Raw genomic sequence first — 22956 nt, forward strand, 5'->3', positions numbered from 1 at the left:
CAGAGACCCCAAACTCTCGCAGCGCTAATGTGACAACAACTGCACGCACGGAAGTTGGAAGCACAAGCAGACTGCCAATGCCTGAAGTATATGGACTGCAAACCGTGATGCTAGTGGTACATCAGGTGGTGCATCCAATCCACGTATAACCCGTATTCCCATTCTATCCGATGAGTATTGTGGAAAATTCAAATTTGTGTCTCGGAGGGCTACAACAACCGATGAACAATGGTGGTACTTGAATGATCATTGAAATACTGTAATTTGAGCATGCATCAAAAATGATGTGTTGGAGGTGATTTTTAGTGGTATGACATGGGTAAGGTTAGAATACCTCCATTTATATACGTTTTTTGTGTCATAACATAAAAAAATTTAAGTTCAGTGGAATCAAATCAACACTGATATGGTTTAATATAATTCTACAATCACTCACCTAATTCTGATGAAGCCATTCTCCTTTATTTTATGCGCGCAATAATGGTTATATTCTCAGCATGCATTAATATTTTAGTCTCTTTTAGGGTTAATGCCAATGAATGAGGTTTAGGTTAGGTGTAACTAAACTTATAACTTTTTTTCCCATATATATAGTAATACCAAGAGGGGAAAGAATAACATAAGAAAAAAACATGTTTTCAAGTGAAGTGTTAGGTGTTCTTCCTCTTGAGAAATGTCTGGTGGTGAATCTCACTCAGCGACTTCAAATGATACGTAATTATGTTTAACATTTGCTTACATATTTGCGTTTGCATATTTCAGTTTCAAGTTTTATTGTTTCATGATTTGCTTTGTAAACTTAATAGTTGCATGTTTATATTTTTGAATGATTGATGAACAATGGGCCGAGTTTTTGGGTAATTACGGTGGCGATGAGGTTAAACAGAATGTCGATCTCAGTGACCTTGAAAGTAGCGAAGGTGAAGAAGAGATGGATGAAAATTTCAATGAACCCATGGTCAAAGAAAATGGCATTTCATTCAATTACCGTGTCACTGCTGTTGTAAGAGGCAAAAATGTTTTCGTAAGCAATCTGAACCTATTAGTTTAACCCTTCCATCCCGTTGGTATGTTAGATACCCATGTAATGAAACTGATGTTGTACTGTGAAACATATTTAAATTTGCAGCACTTTCCGGCTAATGTTGCTGAAAATTGGTTACTACCGTTGCAAACTGAGATAGATCTTGTATATGTTCATATAAATGTTGTTTACCCATGTGCGATGAATACTGGTAGGAGGTCAGTGGAGAGATATCTTTGCTTAGGTTGGTATGAGTATGTTAAAGCAACTCGTCTGAGGGCTGGTGATGTTCTTGAGTGCATTGTGACAGATTCTCCTACGAAAATGTTTGTTCGTTTTATGATGTAATACAAATAATTTTATGCTTAGAATGAAACTTGGTTGAAGATGTAAAGTAATTTACTTTAATATTTTGGTAAGTAGTTGGTAGTATGTTTTGATGTTGTCTGTTTAGGACTGGCTTTAGGCCCATATTGAAAAAGTGATCATTTCTAGTTAGTGTAAAATGTAAGGATGTTGAAATGAATCAAATGTTGAGTTTCATAATGTATTATTGCAGCAAGTGTAATGAATTATTATTTTGCTTGAGTATAATATTAAATAAAATCAACGTTTATGAGCTAAAATGTAAAAATATTTTTGAATAAGAATGCATGTTGAAAAAATATAAGATAATGTTAAAAATAGGGCGAAAATTAGGGAGAGAAGTCTCTGAATGCAAAATAACTAAAAAATATGGAAACATGCAAAAATGGGGTTCACTAGGATTGAACCTGCGCAATAGTGTATGGAAAGTGTGTTTAACACGGATCTCTCTACACTGGGGTGCAGTACAAATTCGTTTAATATACACACAATAAAATAAATAATAAAAATACTTGATAACAATGCATGAATGCAAAACAACTAAGTTAACATCCAAGTTCGACTTCTTCTAATACAAAAAACTTTAACATCCAAATTCGGGGCTCCAAATAATTTTATATACAAAATTTACACTTTGTAGGAAAAGCAATTATTTTGAGATAAATTTAAAATCAACAACTATTTATAAACTATTTTAACTTAGAATTTAAAAACTTAATTGGAAATGGAAAAATTACAATTAAAAGAAATTTAAGCCTACGCATAAAAAGAATCGTAAGTTCTAAGTTATAAGGTGATTTAGTTTTTTTTTTTTTAATGGAAAAATAATATTTAACGTGATTTAGTTTCGACTTGACGTACTGAATAACATGAGATTTATTAGTACTTATTAAATTTTAATCGTGAATTCTTACCTTAACAAATAAACTATATGGAATAAGATAATATCTCAATAAGCTTTCGACTAAATAATTCCAATATAAAATTCATCAAATAAACATTTCCTTCCATTAATCCCCAACCCTCAAGCGTGAGTAATTTGATGATGTGATTGACACCTTTGGAAATAATATACAAATTCTAAATATACTTGGATATAATATCTTAGTTTCACAATGTCTGAAACATGGTATATGAATCCTAGACAATGTTTGGAATTTTTTTTCAATAACCAACATTTTCAAAAAAATTACGCATATAACCAAAATTTTAAAGTAATTACATAAATGACCATTTATTCACTATTTTAATACATTGTCGTTACTTGCATTGGCGAATTATAAATTGGGGTGGTTTAAAACCCCCGTAAAACATTTTTATTAAGGTAAGTTGCCACTTGCATTGACTACTACACTAAAAATTTTAATTTTCTTATAGTTTGCGGTGGTTTTGAATCCCCGCAGTTTACAATAAAACTTAAAATTTAAGTGTAGTCGTCAATGCAAGTGGCGACTTACCTTAATAAAAATGTTTTGCGGGGGTTTTAAACCGCCCCAATTTACAATTCGCCAATGCAAGTGGCAACAATGTGTTAAAATTGAGAAAAAAAAATGATCAATTATGTAATTACTTTGAAATTTTGGTTATATACATAATTTTTTGAAAAACTTAGTTATTGAAAAAAAGAATTTCCAATGTTGGACATAATAGCTAAACCCAATAAGAGAAATTATGGACATAAAATATAATTTTTGTATTACTTTGAAATATTCATTTTTCTTTGTTGAGAAAACTTTCATCTCAGTTGGGTGTATGAGGTGAGGAAGTGTGGCACAAAAGTTACAATACTTTTCTCCTCAGGCCACTAGTCGGGTGAAAATTTGAAAAACAATCTACTTTTCTTCTTGGCTGGAACCGTCAACTTAAGTGAAAAGTGGCATTACTTATGATTTTTATTTCCAACAACATCGTTTTTGTATTTTCAAGATGGCACGTTTAGATGAGAATTGAAGTACTTTTTCTGTTAGGGATACAATTCCTTGATTTAGTAGGAAAAGGGTGTTAAATGTATTGGACTCTTCATTATGTGGCCCATTCATATCTGCTAGCTTAGGCCCATTCATATGTTAGGCCCATATTGTATAAATACGTTTGTACTTACAGTAACACATATACAATTCTATTTTCACTTTCTTCATCTTTCAAATTCATGTTTCCGCCAACAATGGCTTCATCTTCTTCATCGTTCACACTCTGTAATATGGTATCAGAGGAACCCTAACTTTTTCCGCATTTCCATCTTTCTTTCGTTCCACACGATGTCTTCTTCTTCAGATGAAGAACGATCCGCTAACACGAACGTAAACCCATCCAATTCTCAAGATCCAAGCCTCAATCCTCGGAATCCCTATTACCTCCATCCAGGTGAAAACCCAGGTGCTACGATTGTTGCAACACCTCTTGATGATCACAATTACCACAACTGGAGCAAATCAATGCGCAGAGCTCTGACCTCCAAGAACAAGATCAATTTTATCAATGGTGTTCTTCAAAAACCGGCATCCACACATTCTGATTTCGAACTTTGGGATCATGCTAACAGTATGGTTCTTTCTTGGATCAATCGCACTTTATCTTCGCATATCGCTCAGAGTACCATCTGCTTCGATTCGGCTTTAGATTTTCTGATCTTTTACGCGATCTTCACTCTATTCAACAAGGGGATCGATCGTTATCTACATATTTTACCGACCTTAAGATTCTTTGGGATGAACTTGAGGATTTACGCCCAACTCCATCCTGTTCTTGCCCAACTCCGTGTACCTGCGATCTTGCTAAAGCAGTGCGCCATTACAAGCATATGGAATACGTGACCTGTTTCCTTAAAGGCCTCAATGATTCTCACCATAGTATTCGTACCCAGATCTTGTTGTTAGACCCCCTTCCCAACATCAGCAAAATATACTCATTGATTGCACAACAACAACCTTCTACTGCTACTACCCCAACCATTCTATATGCCAATTCCACTACCAAACCCAAAGGCAAAACCTCTTCCAAATCCCCCATGCTGTGCACCAATTGCAGTAAAACAAATCACACCATCGAAAACTGTTACTTCAAACACAGCTTTCCTCCCGGATATCGTTTTAAGACTTCCAAAGCTGCTGCAGAATCAAAGATATCCACTGCTGCAGAAAAGGAACCATCTCTATCGAAGGAGGATCTCCAACATCTCATCCACCTTCTACAACAATCCAGGAAAGATTCTAAAACTTCCAAAAGCAACACACCTGACACTGCAGTAATCTCAGGTATTGTTTCTTCAGGTAATGCCCTACATAATAGATCCTATAGGATTTTGGATTCAGGCGTATCTCATCATGTTTGCCCCTTCATACATAATTTCTACACATTAGAATCCATTGCCCCTGTCAAAATACATATGCCTAATGGTTCATCTGTGATTGCTAAATTTGATGGCTCTATAGTTTTCTCTGATTATTTTCAATTAAACAATGTCTTTTACTTACCTGAATTTCACTTCAGTTTGATCTCTTTATCCAAACTATGCATCACCTCACCCTATACAATCACTTTCTCACACACTTCCTGTTCCATACAGGATGTGTCTACCAAGCAAACGATTGGACGGGTGACACAACACAATAGTCTCTATATTTTGGACAAATTACCTTTACAAAATGCTAGCTGTAATTCTGTTCACAATGGCAAAATTCTGAATTGTACACCCCAATTATGGCATCATAGGCTAGGCCATCCTTCTTTTGATATATTGCAAACTATGTGTAAACAATTTCCAATCATTAAAAGTTCTAAGCATCATGATTGTCATACTTGTCATGTATCTAAACAAACTCGCTTACCTTTTCCTACAAGTCATTCTGCTACAACCCAATGTTTTGAACTAATTCATATGGACATTTGGGGGCCTATCTCCCATTCATCCATGGATGGTTATCAATACTTTCTCACTGTAGTTGATGATTTTTCAAGATACACTTGGACACTTTTAATGCACAATACATCTGAAACAAGACTGCATATAAGAAACTTCATAACATACTGTCAGAACCAATTCTCTTGTAGCATCAAAACAATCAGAACTGATAATGGTTCTGAATTCATGATGCCTTCATTTTATGCATCACTAGGTATAATACATCAAAGAAGCTGTGTGGAAACTCCACAACAGAATTCCATAGTTGAAAGGAAACATAGGCATCTTTTAAATGTCACTAGATCCCTACTCTTTCATGCTACTCTTCCAAAATGTTTTTGGTCATATGCTCTATGTCATGCTACATTTCTAATTAATAGAACTTGCAGCCCTGTTTTACACAACAAGACACCATTCCAATTATTATTCAAAACTGATCCTATTTACAATGATCTAAGAACTTTTGGATGCCTTGTATATGCATCCTCCATTAGTAGAAATAGAGATAAATTGGATCCTAGAGCCCTTAAATGTATATTTCTAGGATTTCCTATTTGTGTCAAGGGCTACCTTTTATTCAACTTACAAAATAGATCCACTTTCATTTCCAGAGATTGCTCTTTCCATGAAAATATTTTTCCATACCTTCCTCACCCTCCCCCATCTTCTCATGATACTGCACCCCTGGAAACAGACACCTCCACAATTCCATTCCTCTTTGATATAAACACACAGAATACCTCTATTCAGGAACATACCAATCCTACTTCCCCTGATCATAATTCTCCTACTCAACCAAATTCACCTATTAATCCTCCTGCCCTTATACCTGCACAATCTAACAATTCTGCAAACAACAATACACAAAATCTGTCCCATAACACTATCCCTGCACAACTCAGTCAAACTATCCCTAGAACATCTACCAGACTAAGATCTGCCCCTGCCCATTTAAAAGATTTTGATTGTAATGCTGTCTTTTCCTCTACTTTATATGACATTTCTAATTACATTTCATATGCACATATCTCTCCTGCCTTTTTTACTTACATCTCTGCTATTAGTACAAATACTACACCTAATACTTATCAACAAGCAATGCAAGATCCTGAATGGATCAAAGCCATGAATGCTGAGCTAACAGCTCTCACTGCCAACAATACTTGGCAATTGACATCTCTTCCAAAATGTAAGAAACCCATTGGATGTAAATGGGTTTACAAGCTCAAATTCAACTCTGATGGAACAATAGAAAGGCACAAGGCCAGGTTAGTGGCTCAAGGCTTTAACCAAATCCAAGGTATAGACTACTTTGAAACTTTTTCACCTGTTGCTAAGCTAACAACAATAAGACTTATCTTATCCCTTGCATCTTCCTTAAACTTACATTTATTCCAACTTGATGTACATAATGCTTTTCTCCATGGTACATTAGATGAAGAAGTTTACATGACTCTTCCTAAGGGCGTGCACTCTTCTCATCCAAATTTAGTATGCAAACTTCTCAAATCAATTTATGGTCTCAAACAGTCTAGCAGACAATGGTTTGATAAGGTGTCCAATGTTTTAACTATTAATAACTTCAGCAAATGCACATCTGACCATTCTCTTTTCATACACAATTCCAAAGATTTCCATACTTTCTTACTTATTTATGTTGATGACATCTGTAACACCCCATTTCTACCCGACAAATATATATAAATCAGAGTTTTCAAAAATTTCTCAATAAAAAAATGAGGAGTCACATAATAAAAACAAAACAAATCAACTCGTCGCATAAAGCGGATACATATCACCTTTGAAACTGAATAACTTATTTTATTAAAACACAGCGGAATCACTTAAGAATGTATTCAATAAAATATCCTCAGTTAACTTATCATTTTGTTCAACCAAGATAACACAATTAAACAACAACATCATGAATGACATAAATCGTTCCCCCCAGAGTGCTACGTATCAGAGCGACAACCGATTCGAGTAACGAAAACTAAATCTTCATACTTGAATACCTGCACGTTACCAATATAAAGGCAACGGCGAAACAAGAGAAAAGGGTGAGATATCAAATCATATAAGTGGGCATATGATAAATTGCATGCTAGGATTCAGACATATAAAATCATCACATCACAAGTATCAATAGCTACTATACACATCATACTTCTACAGTTCATTAATCTCACATACTTTTCATCACACAACAAGTCATAATCATGTAAATAGTATCATCTAATAAATTTCACATATTCAAGTAAGCACAAAATTCAATAGTATAACACTCAAAAGATTCAATACTATTATCCCAAATATATACACAATCCATCATTATCACATATTCACACGTTTAACCAATTATATATCAAAACATCACCAATTTCAATTATCATATCTCATGTACACATGACAATCACATAAATGCATATATTCAAACATCACTTAACCTCAATGTGACTCAATGCAAGACATGTGACTCTATGCATGTGGTACCCAATGTGGACCCAAAGTTCCACCGCTTCCGATTCATATAGAATCTAACCACGCTTCAGATCCGGACAAGATCAAAGCCACCAAATGTAAACATATAGTTTACCGCTTTCCGAATTCACTCTAGAATCCAAGCCACGCTTTTGTTTCAAAGCAAACCACCTTTGTTTCAAGGCACACCATGACATGAATGCATGTACAATGTTGACAAACATATGCAATTAAGATCATCTCTACCATCTTAATATTTAGCATATCACAATAATTCAACTCGATGAATTATCCACCAATTGTACACAACATTCACAACACATACATATCATTCACATATAATAGGTCAATTAATCAATTACGATTCACAAAATCCAATTAACACTAGTAACCATACTATCTCATGTTAATTCTCATTTTGCCAATTATATATGAACATACACATTTAAAATCAAGCAATTAATCATTAAAATTAATGTTATCCAACTAACCACAGAGAATCAATATTAGCACAACATCATGACATATACATATATTATTCTCAACATACATATTCAAGTCAAAACACAATTACGGACAAATCCTCAAAATACCGTAATTTACCGACAAACCGAATGATTGATCCAACTTCAAGTATATTCCAATCAATTAAACTCATTGCAATTAATTTAACTATTAATTTAACCAATTAACATCAAACTATATTAATTTAATTCACTTCAATTTCTACTCCATTTCCAATTTCTAGCATTCTATTGCTCAAAACCATTTTTATTGAAAAGAATGTCACGCTAGCTTTCTAACGCCTCGAACGGAGACTCAAACGGAGTTACGGTTCAAAAGATATGAATTGTTAAGGTTCCAATAAAAAAACAAACACCGACGTTATACACTGACAACTCTTAACATGTCAGAATTACTCAAAACAAATAAAAATATGACTCTTAATAATTCAAAACAACTCTGACAACTTATTGTCGACTCTAACAACTCTATTGACAACTCTAACGACTCTATTGACAATTCTATTAAATTATCATAATTTATTTATAAAGAATATTTAAACCAAACACAATTTCAGTCGATTCGTAAAATATCACAATTTCAACAAACTAAAACCACCATGTTAATCTACTAATTAAATTTAGCTACCATGTAAATTTCTATCAAATTCCGGACAACTAATTATACCACTTAATTCGGTTATTTTGATCAAACGGGAGTGTCTTCTAAAATTAAGGAGTTAGTTAATTCTATTTGTTTCTAATATATATACTGTTTCATGTTCACTTCACTTAGTAATACTATTATAAATATATCTTGTTTCTAATATATGTATATATATTTTTGTTTCATGTTTACTCAGTAATACTATTATATAAGTATTCTTAAATACTGAGAACATGGAAAACACATGTTGGAAACAATAAAGAATGCATAGCAGCACCTAACCATGAGATAGAAAATAAACCCTGTACTGCCCGTCATGGTGTATTGCTACAGCAAGTGCCATCCGTTACATTTCCCTACTTTTCTTTCTTTCTTTTTTTTTCCGCACAGACAGCAATTTCAACAACCAACAGAATTTCAACATTATCAACATAACAGCAATTTACGGCGACATTCATAGATTTCCAATTTTTCCGGCAACAATTAACACAAGCAAACGCAATAAATCTACATATCTAATCCCCACATACAAATGTTCATGAACCCCATTATAGGAAGAGAATCCCACCCTTACCTTATCAATTGAAGCAACTCAATGGGTCTCCGATTCACACTTCCGAACTAATACCGACTAAATCGTCTCAAAATACGAAAACTTCACTAAACACTCCGAACGTCTAGATTAAGCGAATAATCGAATTTCTGGGCGTTACAACATCCTTATTGCAGGCAATAACATGGATATTATCAATTCAACAAAAGCAATTCTCAAACAGCATTTCCACATCAAAGACCTTGGACACTTGAAATACTTTCTAGGTCTTGAACTTGCACGTAACAACAAAGGCATCAACATCTGCCAAAGAAAATATACTCTGGATTTGTTAGACAAAGCTGGACTGCTTGGTTGCAAACCAGCCTCGACACCTATGACCAGAGACACAAGGATAACCTCGACTGCTGGCACTATTTTAACAGATCCATCTCCGTACAGACGTTTGATAGGCCAAATCATATATTTACTCAACACACGGCCATATATATCCTACGCCGTTCAACAACTTAGTCAGCATATGCAATCTCCAACTGATCAACATTACTCAGCAGCCATACGAATTCTCCGATACCTCAAAAGCTCCCCAGCACAAGGCATAACATTCCCCACAGATTCATCACTTCAACTCAAGGCTTTTTCTGACTCTGACTGGGCAACATGTCCGGAAACTCGAAGATCCGTCACAGGATACTGTATATACCTTGGTGACTCCCTCATATCCTGGAAATCAAAGAAACAACCTACCTTGTCTCGAAGCTCGACTGAAGCAGAATATCGATCAATGGCGTCAATAGTCTGCGAACTTCAATGGCTGACTAATGTTCTCACAGATTTACGCGTCCCATTCACCAAACCGGCAACTTTATATTGTGACAACGCTTCAGCTATACACATTGCTAACAACTCTTCCTTCCATGAACGCACAAAGCACCTTGAATTAGATTGCCACTTCGTACGTGAAAAGCTACAACAGAAATTATTTCGTCTCCTACCGGTACCTTCTCATCAACAACTAGCAGATATATTTACTAAACCTTTAGACTTTAGGCCTTTTTCAGAGAACTTGACTAAGCTTGGTTTACATTCTATATATCACCAGCTTAAGGGGGGGTGTTAAATGTATTGGACTCTTCATTATGTGGCCCATTCATATCTGCTAGCTTAGGCCCATTCATATGTTAGGCCCATATTGTATAAATACGTTTGTACTTACAGTAACACATATACAATTCTATTTTCACTTTCTTCATCTTTCAAATTCATGTTTCCGCCAACAATGGCTTCATCTTCTTCATCGTTCACACTCTGTAATAAAGGGAATCCTCCTTAAAAAATAAAAAAAGAGAAGAGTTTTGTGAACAATCTGATTGCCTTTTTCATTCGAGGGAAGACTACAATATAGATCTAATAACAAATCTATTCAAAGAATAAAATAGAATCCCACTTTTTAATGAGTGGAATATCTAGTACAACTAATAAAATCTAATACAGTTAATAATGGATAACAATCATAGGAAGCTCTAATAATCCAATTTTATTAAGTCATTGTTAAAATTATATAAAATTTTCAACTTAGGGAAGACATAATGAATGTGCATAAAATATCAATTCTTTATCTAGATATTTTTATGTACGAGAAATAGTATTTATGATTAAATATTTTTAATCAAAAAATGGTATACAGGAAAAATTTATTATTGATCTAAATACTTTTACATACGAAATTATCAATTATTTATCTAAATTTTTTTAAAAAAATTATTTAATATAAATAATGTATCCAAATTCGTGTAACCGAACAGAAGTCGTGCGTATGCACGGATTTGTTACTAGGTAAAGGGGAAGATGACATAACAAAATAGAAGTCTTGATGATATACTAATTACTAAGTAGTAGTAAAGTAGGACAACATTTCCTCGGTGCTTGAGAACATTATTCATTATTCTAATTCTTATTCTCCTACTACACCAATTATTCCCTTATAATTAATACTGAAAATATTTGTTTTAGAAAATAAGTAATAACTACTCCCTCCGTTCCTTTTTAAGTGTCGTTTTAGAAGAATTTTTTTGTTCCTATTTAAGTGTCGTTTTATAATTTAATATTATAATTTGTCATTTATACCCTTATTTTTTCAATAACTCCATCTCAAAATTTTCAAATTAGTTATTGCAAAAAGAGAGTATATGATTGAATTTATTTGGAAAGAGAAAATAAATAGGGGTATAATAGAAAAAGTAACTCTAATAATCCACTATCTTGGTGGAAGAGCTTTTTGCTAAAACGACACTTAAAAAGGAACAGAGGGAGTAATAAATATTCGAATAAATTTTATACCATTAATATATACTACATTCTAAAACTAGTATTCATTGAGGAGTTTGAAACATATGTAATTTGGTTAATCGTAGAGAAAGATAGTTATTTTGGTATTTTAATTGAAAAACATGGTGATTTAAAAAACAATTCTGATCGAATTTGGAAAAATTATCATTTTAAAGACTCTTATGCCTGATTTCTTTAATTGGTCAGACTACAATCACTTTATTCACTTACCAATAGTTGGTAATCAATTCACTTGGAACAATGGTAGGAGGGCACTCATTTAACTGAAAAAGACTGGATAGAGTTGTTTGCACATTGGACTTTTTTGATGTTTGTAGCAATGTGTTGTGCAACACTCTCACTAAGCTTAGATTTGACCACTACCCCATTTTACTGTCTTGTGATTTTGACAAAATTGGCTATGTTTCACAATTCAAATTTATGAAAATGTGGACCTTTGATGATGACTGTCACAAAGTCTTTAAAGAGGCCTGGAACACTAACATTATTGGTTGTCCTATGTACATTCTTGACAAGAAACTTAGAATCCTTAAAGTCAAGCTAAAGGATCGGAATAAGCACAACTTTGGGAATGTGAAGGCTAAGGTGTTGGAGGCTGGAGCAAAGCTAAAGTTGCTGCAAGATGAGATTTCTAGGGCTGGCTATTTTGATAGTCTTCAAACTCAGGAAGCTCATGCTTAGAATGACTTGGACCTGGCTCTAAATTTGGAAGAAGAATTTTTGAAAGAAAAGGCCATGAAACACAACTTTCATAGACTGTTTAATAATAATGTTGTTGTGCAGAATAATGACATGATTCAGGAGGTCATTCCCAATCTTGTCACTGATCCGACCATTGCTATCCGTACCATGGTTCCAAATGCTGAGGAGATAAAAAATGTTGTGTTTAGTCTGAAGGCAAATTCTGCTCCAGGGCCTGATGGCTTTGGTGGTTTCTTCTTCCATCATTATTGGGAAGTTATAAAAACTGATGTAATTAATGCAATGATTCAATTTTTCTTGCAAGGCTGGATCCCTAACAACTACAATGCTAACACCATAGTTATGATTCCCAAGATCAATGAGGCTTCCTCTATTTCAGACTATAGACCCATTGCCCTGACCAACTTCAAATTCAAGATCATATCAAAAATACTGGATGACAGGCTTGCTTCCCTTCTTCCCTCTTTAATTTTAAAACAGCAAAATGGCTTCATTTCTGGTAGAAATATAGGAATAGCATTTGTCTTACCTCTAAAGCTATTAACCTTTTAAGTAATAAGAGCTTCAGTGGGAGTGTTTCCCTAAAAGTGGACATATCTAAGGCTTTTGACACTATTAGCTGGCCTTTCATCCTTAAAACTCTAAGTTGTTTTGGATTTAATGATACTTTTGTAATTGGATTTCTGTCATTCTGAACTCTGCTACCATGTCTATTGGCATTAATGGAAAACAAGCTGGTTATTTCAAATGTTCAAATGGGGTTAGATAAGGTGATCCCTTGTCTCCCTTGCTTTTTTGTCTTGCTGAAGAGGTTCTAAGCAAAGGTCTTTCAAGGCTTGTGCACACTAATAAAGTTAATCTAGTGAAAGCATCAAGAAACTGTTTTATTAATTCTCATACAATGTTTGCTGATGATGTTATGATATTTTGTAGAGGTGACCATACGTCTTTAACTGCTATATCCTCCTTGCCTGATGACTATGCTTCTTGTTCAGGCCAGTTTTGCAATAAAGCTAAATCCCTCATTTATGCTGGAGGGAAGTCTAGTTCTAGGCACAAATGTCTTACTGATCTTGTTGGTTTCAAATTGGCTACCTCTCCATTTATATACCTTGGGTATCCAATATTTATAGGAAGACCTAAAGCTATTCATTTTCAGGTTTTTGTAGATAGAGTTAGATTAAAACTGGCTGCTTGGAAAGCTCATCTCCTCACCATGGCTGGAAGAGTCCAACTTGTTAAAGCAGTTATCCTGAGCATGTTTGTGCATTGCCTTTCTATCTACAATTGGCCAATAAGCATTATCAAAGACATTAAGAGGTGGATGAGTAATTTTATTTGGAGTGGGAACATGGACAAAAGGAAGATGGTAACTGTGAATTGGAGAACCTGCTGCAAGAGTATTAAGGAAGGAGGTATTGGCATAAAGTCTATCAGAACCTTCAATGAAGCAACAAACTTGCATCTGTGTTGGAGCTTTATGAATAAGGCTTGCAACTAGGCTCATATCCTTGCTGCCAGAGTAAAGAGAAACAAAGGCCTCATTATCTACTTTATTAAATCCTCCCTTTGGAGCAGTTGTAAGGACAAATACACCAATGTCAAAGATAATTGTCAATGGATTATTGGAAAAGGAACTAAAGTCAATTTTTGGATGGACAATTAGCTGGGAGAATCACTTGTCCAGAAATACAATATACCTGATATCTATCATAGTCATCTCTCCACTAAAGTTTGTGATTGGATGGTTGATGGTGCATGGCTAATTCCTGCAAACATTCAAACTGTCTTCCCCAATCTTTTGCCTCTAATCACCAAGACTTTTCCTCACTTTGTGGATTCTGAAGATTCTCTTGTCTGGACCAGTGCTGCTGATGGTATGCTCTCTATCAAAGTTGCCTATGATTTTATTTTGAAACCTATGGTGTCTGCTTCATGGTCCTTCTTTTCTTGGGATTGTTGTATTCCTCCATCTCATTCTATGCTAGTTTGGAGATACTTACATAATAAACTTCCTTCTGATGATAATTTGAAATCTCGGGGATGCTTCCTTCCATCAATGTGTTCAATTTGTATGAACGCTCTAGAAATTACTCACCACATTTTCTTTGAGTGCTCCTTTGCCAAACTGCTCTGGAACTGGTTATCCAGCAAGATTTATTGTCCTCCTTTGGCTTCGATAAAGGACTGTTTTTCTATTTTGAATGCAAATTGGTCTCCTCAAGCAAATCTCACTGTTACATCTTGCTTCACAACCATGTTTCATCAAATTTGGAAGACTAGGAATTTGGCTAGATTTGAAGATAAGTTATTCTCGTGGGAAGGTCTCAAGCCAGATATTGTGTATCAAGTCAAGCTAATTGGCAGAAACATATCTAAAGTTTCAAACTCTGACATGAATAGTTTCCTTGTTCTTAAAGCTTTTGATATTGTTGTGAACTCTCGGCCTCCAAAAAGGTGTATTGAAGTGTTTTGGTCCCCTCCCCCGTGAGGGATGGATAAAGTGTAACGTTGACGGCCTCGCAAAAGGTTCCTCTATGACAAGTTCTTGTGGCGGTATTTTCAGAAACGACAAAGCCGGTCATATGGGAAGCTTTTGTGCTTATCTCCATGAAGGAAATTATGTTGCTGCGGAAATTTTGGCGGCTGTTAAGGCTATTGAAATAGCAAAGGAAAGAGGTTGGTCTAAACTATGGATTGAAACTGAATGCTCCTTAGTGGTAAAGACTTTTTCAAACCCGGTCCATTGGTAAATCAAGTCTCGTTGGCTATTGTGTTGTGCGCATACTCTTTAGATAGATTTTATGATTTCGCATACCTTTCGTGAAGCCAAATTTTGTGCCGATTTATTGGCTAATATAGGGTTTAAAACTATGGCTTTCACTTGATTTGATAGTTTACATCCTGATTTATCTAAGGACTTTTTGCTTGACATACAATTCATTCCTAAAATTAGGATTTGTAATGAATAGGCCTTGTTTTTTTAGTCTTTATAAATTTTTTTTATTAATGAAATCTTATTTTATTAAAAAAAATAAAAATTCATGTGATATTTTTATCAATACATTTATGATTTTGTATATATCAATTTGTGTCGATGCTAAACTACATAATAAAATAAAAGCATATGTCTTTCTCTCAAAGCAAATCTACCATATGAGAAGATTTTTGGTTCTGAAAAACCCCTTCTTACCCTTTTTCCTTTTGAATGCCACATAACCCAAATTTCCACTTTTTGTGTCTTTTTCTACCCTTCTCATAAATATACAACTACTACTTATTATGAAATTACACAATTTACTCTCAATTTGTACTACTAACCAATATTGTTTCAACGATGACTTACCTTTCCATCACATGTGAACCGATTTTTCAAACCTCTTTCCCATTTCACGGTTTCCCACGCTGGCTCTGCCCCTCCTTTCTTATGCGTATCGTTTACACTTTCTCATACCTACTTCTAATATCACATAACAACAGTCTTTCTTTCTGATATCACCTCTCTCATCTCTCTCATCTCTTTCCTCACCGTTTTCCGCTTCTTTCGCCTTTCCTCCTCTATTTAGATCTACAAAACACCGACGATGATGTTGTTGATATTTTGTTGTTGTTGCTGTTGCAGGTTTTGAGAAATTGGATTTCGTTGATCTAAATTGTTTCATCAACGAGTTGTTGAGAAGCTACATGGGTAACAATCCGACGATGATGTTGTAGATATTTTTTGTTTTTGAAGGTTTCGAGAAATTGGATCCGGTTGATCTATATCGTTATATCAACGTGTTGTTGAGAATCTAAATGGGTGGGTTACATGTAACAACATCGTATTGGGTTTTTGTTTGTGTTTGTGTTTCCTTGCTTATGATTATTTGATTATGTGAAAATAAGGTTAAAATACTGGAAAGTTATGTGAGTCTATAACTTTCATATACTACAAGTTTTTGTGTGTTTGTCGGATTTAGAATTTCCACAAACTGTTTGATGAAATGCTTATCTTTTGTTTGAATAAATGATAAATTGTTTTAGTGTTGGAACTAATATTTTGGTTTGGTTACAAGCATGTTCAAGTTTAAGTAGCTGCTTGATGGACAGAATATTGTAGAGCTATTTTTTGAACAAAAGAGAAATACATTAGTTTCGTAACATAAGTTATTATCGGGAGCTGCAAGGAAGTTTCTGTGGGGCTGACGGAAATTGATATATGTATGAATAACACACCCAAAAACTTAACAAACATAGTTTCAAATCAAAGAAATGGGAAATCAACAAAAGCTTTGAATGTAGGTCCTTCGTGAAGATTTGAATCGTGATAAATGTAAGCTTATGTTGAAGCCGAGGATGAAGATGGCCGACCAGATGAAGCAGTTGTTGATGAATATTGACATTATCATCTGGAACTCAATGATTCAGTCGTTGTTGATGTGTTCCAAGTATGTACTCATCTCATTTTATGCAATTATTTACTTCACCATGACACATAAATGATGTGAGGATCTTCTTCTTTAGATCTGGAGTTTTTTGTTGTTACTAAGTGGTGATGAAGAGGGTTTTGATGTTCTCATTTTTTTTCCAGATCCAATGCTTCCATGGCTTAAGGTTTGCACTGAGGATGTGTCTTTTACAAACCATCTTTCTCCTGAAAAAGATGGAGTTGGCTCAAGTAAAAACCAGCACTGAGTTTGTATTGATTTGTCTGAGTTATGCTAATTTTTTGTTTACAATATATTGATGACACTAAGGGCGGTATCGGTATCATCACCCAGGTCATTATATAGATGGACATGAATTTTTTAGTAATCTATTAAATATATATTAAAATATTAGTTTCTGAGTTTGATATGCTTTCAAGAACTGTTGTTGTTGAGGGAGGATGACAATGTTGGATGGTTTGAGGTTGAGAAACAGTTTGAGATTCTTACGAATTCGAGGGAGGATGGTTTGCTTCATCGTTGTCTCTTTTATGACAGGACACTGTGTTTGATCCAGTATCTCTGACTTATGGTCATATAATCTGCTACATCTGTGCTTGCTCAGCTGCATCGGTATCTATTGTCGATGGACTTAAGGCCTCGAATCCTAAAGAAAAATGTCCTCTGTGCCGCAAGGTAATTTTAACTAAGCTACATGGCAAATAATTAATTTGAATATTATGATAACAAGTTAATTTGAATCTTATAATAACAAATTAATTTGAATTCTATTTTGGAGAGGCAACCAGGCCAATGTTATAAGATATTTCCCCACACAAGTGAGTTATTCATCTCATGGCATTGTAATTTTGAAATGGTGAAATATACATGTCATTTTGTATGTAATTTTAAAGAATCTAAATTCCAATAAAATTATCTACCTTATTTACCTATGTTTTAATGCTGCAAACATTCATTTAGAATAAGAACTCCTTTCTTCTTTTCCTTGATGCATTCTTTTATAAAAAAATTATGCTGAAAACTCGATCTGACATCAATTCTATATTAGTCCAGGTATAAATACAACAACAGTTTGGGCTATTTATTATGATCCAAATACAGGGCTTTATTGCTCTGCAGAATCAAGGAAATGGTATTGTATATTGATGATTTGTCTTAGTGCAATCTCATTGACTAGGTTCTTTGTGTAACAATTGTGCCATCTTCTTATGTACTCATTTCTGATATGCATATGTAGATTGCAGTTTTCAATGTATATGGTATAATTTTCATTCTCATGGATTCTGGGGCAAACGTGGAGTATACAAATTCACAAGGTAATTAATACTTTACCTTCCTAAAATTCAGTTAATTACAGTTTCGGCTTGATCTCAAAATTGGTTTGCAAAAAATATTCGGCAACGAATTTTCTTGAATGAATGCAAATCCTAACTCGCCGCAACACTATATAATGTGACAGAACTGGAGTTCAATTTATCTCTTTTTGACTGAATATTTTATATCCGGTTATTTTAGGGAACTTTACAAAGTGCATTATGGGGGTGGAATTCAAGTAGCTGTTAAAACTCTTTGGAGAGGAAGTATTCACTGATGATGATAAAGTGTGAGTCTAATTAGTAATTATGCAATCTGTTGTTTTATTCATACGTATTCAATTTACAATATGTATTCCCATGTCTCTAAGAAAGGCATTTCACAAAGAGGTTACATTACTTCAAAAAGCAGGGCGTCTAAATGTCATCCAATTTTTGGGTGCCGTGACAAAAAGCACTCCAATGATGATTGTCACATAATATCTACCTCAGGTTAGTATTGATGCTACACTGGGTATGCTGGAATATTTTTATGATCTTTTGTAGTTGCTCATGGTGTTGATAAAATGAACACATCATGGTGGTTAGTGGATTTTAGTTGATACTATTAAGAATGTTGTCTCTAGAGTAAAATATGATCATATTTCATTACTTCTTGAAGTAATGTAAGATAAAGAAGTTAGCACACTTTGGTTTTGGATGGAAAATTTGACCTTTTTCTATTTATTTCTATTCAGATCTGTGAGAAAACCTCAAATGAATGAACAATATTATAGAAGTCATTTCAAATTCACGCTTCGTGTTATACGGTGTGAACGAGTTGTTCGAATATACAGTGTGAATAACGTACACCAACTTGCGACTTGGTAGAAGTATGTCTATCCTTACATATAACAACAATTAGGACTATCTATTATCTAATTGACATTTAAGTAGGTTTGTATGATATTAATGACTTGTAGGTGCATGTGATTATTTGTGCGGCGGAGAGGTCCAACCAGAAATTCCTATTTTACAGAAAGCATATGGGGATAGCATGCATAACATTTTGCATGTTTGTCCTGATATTTGCTATGTGGTATATGCATTGCAAAAGGATGATCAAATTGAAGCCTGGGATATATAACCATATTTTAAGATCACTCACCATGTGTCTTCAGCAGTGGTTTTGGAAGCTGTTTCAAATTTCTGCGGTATGTAGCAATTGTTCATCCCAGTTTGGCCCTTGAGTAAGATGTCTGTTGTGAGTGTTAGTCAAAAGGGAGACTATATATGTCATTTATTTTATTTCCTATATAAATATAAATATCTTATTAGTGTTGTAATTGGCTGAGTTTGTTTTGACCGAGAGATCTTATAGAGATCTTATTATTGTCTATGTAGAGGTCTTTTATGGATTTGTGTTTTATGTTGTTTATGCAGTTCACAAAAGCTTCTAAAATGTAATTTTGCAATGTATTGGATTGGGCTTTCTTTATTATGTCTATGTTTTAATGCCATTCTATTTTTTGTTGTTTAAAAAGTTCACCTAAAAACACAGTTAATTTATATTTTTAGATTGAATATGTTGAACCTTATTTATTTTTTATGAATGCTTAGTGGCATATATATAAACAAAAGTATTTTAGAGTTTAATATTTTCGTTCATCAATAATTTCAACTTTTTAAAAAAATTTAATAATATACATTCAATTCCAGATAATTTTATATCTCCTCCCTTGCCTAATTCTTATTAATTTGATTTTTATTCATTAGGTTTTTAATTGATACCGAATGATGCATCCAATTTATTTCCATTTATACTTAACTAGTATATAACCCGCGCGTTGCGCGGTTAACGTATAATATATTATTGGCGTTGATTATGAAATTTTAAATTTATCAAAATTTTAAATTAGTATTTTTTTTGTGGAATATTTTTTAAATAATTTTATTTCAGTAATTATTCTATGTAGTTTTATAAACACATATTTAAGAAAAAGGTGAATTTTAAGAATAATATAGAGGATCAATTGATTATGTATATAAAAAATATTTAATAAATTTATTTGAATAATTATTATATATGAGTTTAGAATAATATTTGAGAATATGTTAAATTTTAAGAATTTAAAAAATTATTATTTAGGAGTTATTATTTTATTACTTAAAAAAATTTAATTCTTTAAAAAGAGATAAATAGATTTAACTTATATGCTTTCTTATTGTGTAAATATTAAAAAACTTAAAATCTTTATTTAAATTGACTCTTAAAAATTAATATAGTACGTGTAGATAATAATTTATATAAATAAAATAAAATAAAATTGTTAAGTAATTTGTAAATTATATATTTGAATTATTTTTATTATTGTTATTATCTATATTATTATTATTATTATTATTATTATTATTATTTTTAAATATTAATATAGAGTCAACAAAAGGTATAGTAGGAACTACGGTTTTTATTAAATACTAATTTAAATTTATTCTTAATATTTTTTTATAAATATAATTCAATGAATAAATAAATTTTAAAATATTGATATGTAATTAAGTTTAATATTAATTTTAAAACTTGAGATAACTAATACTTTTTTTGATAAATTTAATTTTCCGCATTGTATTTATATTAATTATAAAAGGGTTAAATACCTTTTACCCCCCTGCCAAACAAGCGAGATTTGGTTTTGCCCCCTTTAAAAAAAAAATTTGTCGCGCAGACCTTACCTAATGCAGATTCCAGCCATTTAAACCTTTTACCATGTTTTGACCTAGAACACCAGGTTGCCATCCTACGTGTCTGTTACCAATGCTATTTTTTTTTAACCAATTGCCACGCTGGCACATCATCATCTTTTTCCCCCTTCTTTCTCATCTTATCTCCTCAAAATCCGTACTACTCTCCTCCTCTCACTCACCTCCTCTCTCCCACCACCCACAACAACAACAACCTCTCTTCTTTCGCCCTCCCTATAAGTCTCTCTTTCCCAATCTTTTCTTCCCTGTAAGTCTCTCTTTCCCAATCTTTTCTTCCCAAATCACCATGGTTCACATCCAACCCCACCATCACCGCGGACCTCATTTCCCTTCTCCATAAACTCCAACTCCACACCGAATCCCAAACCCTATTCTCCCAAACTATTTCAATTCTCAACAATCGAGAACGTGACCTTGTTCTCTTCTACTCTAAACTATTAGACTCACACTCCAAACGCGCTTCTCAAACCGGCTTCCATTCCGCTTATTCTTATCTCAACAACCTTCTTCACACTTCCTCTTCTCTTTACGTCAAACGCAGAGCTTATGAATCCATGGTTACTGGATTATGTGTAATGGATAAGCCTCGTGAGGCTGAGAATCTCATTCAGGATTTTAAACAAACAGATGGTGGTCCTGGTGGGGATATAATTCAAATTCAACCGTCTTCTTTTGAATTCAAGTCTATTATATATGGATACGGAAGATTGGGTCTGTTTCAGGATATGGTTAGAGTTGTTGATGAAATGGAGAAAAATGGATTTCTTATGGATACTGTTTGTTACAATATGGTTCTTTCGACTTACGGAGTTCATGGGGAGCATTTGAAAATGGTTTCTTGGCTTAGACGAATGAGGAATTCTGGTGTTCCGTTCTCTATAAGAACTTATAATTCTGTGTCTAATTCTTGTCTGACGATGATGAGGAAGGTTGTGGAGTTGAATGAGTTGCCGTTGTCGATAGAAGAGCTGTTGAACGAGTGTTTGGTTGGAGGAGAAGCTATGGTGATTAAGGAGTTACTTTCGTGTTGTGCGATTTTTGAAGAGGTAATGGTGTGGGGTTGGAAAGCATATCAGTGTCAGAGGAGAATCACCGGTTAAAGCATTGGTTAAGGAGATGATGGTGAAGATGAAAGGTCCTCTTAGGATTGATAGGAAGAAAGATGGTTGCTTTGTTGCGAAAGGTAAAGCTGTTAAAATTTGGTTATGTGAATTGACAAAGCAATGATTTTGCTACTATATATGATGATGATGATGATGATGTTAAACATGAAATTAAGATGATGATGTGCCAGCGTGGCAATTGGTTAAAAAAAATAGCATTGGTAACAGACATGTAGGATGGCAACCTGGTGTTCTAGGTCAAAACATGGTAAAAGGTTTAAATGGCTGGAATCTGCATTTGGTAAGGTCTGCGCGACAAATTTTTTTTTTAAAGGGGGCAAAACCAAATCTCGCTTGTTTGGCAGGGGGGTAAAAGGTATTTAACCCATTATAAAAAATCAAATATGCGTAATGAATATTTGGGAATTTTTAAAATTATTTTAAATTAAATTTTTAAATATTATTTTATAACTAATTAAACAATATATAAAATAAGTAAAAATTAGTCATACTTAATTCTTAATGATTTTCTCTTGTGTAAGAAAAAGTAAGAATTTTAATTAATCAATTTTGTTATAATAAAAAGACTTAAGATATTGTCCACTGAAAAATTAAAGAGTCAGAAAATGAAAGATAACATAAAAGTTTAAATATAAATTTTTTATTCCATATGTGTATAAATATAGCAAGTTTTTTTTATTAGTATAGGATAATTGCTTTAAAAAAGTTTAGGATAAAAAATTATCAAAAGTTATTTTGAATACAATAATAGTGTATAAGAGTATATTTTTATTGGGTATAATACTTGTAGTGAACTCATTATTA

General features: G+C 33.5%; 1 long non-coding RNA gene and 1 pseudogene across 4 annotated transcripts; both read left to right on the forward strand.

The window, feature by feature from the left end:
- The first annotated feature begins 15871 nt into the window (after positions 1-15871).
- Positions 15872-19749, forward strand: LOC131598740 (uncharacterized). 4 transcript variants are annotated; one of them, XR_009282383.1, is made up of 12 exons: positions 15872-16345; positions 16602-16746; positions 16828-16973; positions 17117-17203; positions 17511-17648; positions 17762-17791; positions 18027-18105; positions 18211-18289; positions 18489-18576; positions 18699-18778; positions 19024-19158; positions 19249-19749. It is a non-coding gene; the product is annotated as an uncharacterized LOC131598740 (long non-coding RNA). The 4 variants fall into 4 exon arrangements; XR_009282382.1 differs by lacking the exon at positions 17762-17791 and having other exon boundaries at positions 18022-18105; XR_009282380.1 differs by lacking the exon at positions 17762-17791.
- Positions 19750-20479: 730 nt separating this feature from the next.
- LOC131595437 (pentatricopeptide repeat-containing protein At2g17033-like) lies at positions 20480-22280 on the forward strand (annotated as a pseudogene).
- Positions 22281-22956: the final 676 nt, after the last annotated feature.

Source organism: Vicia villosa, linkage group LG4 (assembly GCF_029867415.1).
Source record: "Vicia villosa cultivar HV-30 ecotype Madison, WI linkage group LG4, Vvil1.0, whole genome shotgun sequence".
Taxonomy (NCBI): domain Eukaryota; kingdom Viridiplantae; phylum Streptophyta; class Magnoliopsida; order Fabales; family Fabaceae; genus Vicia; species Vicia villosa.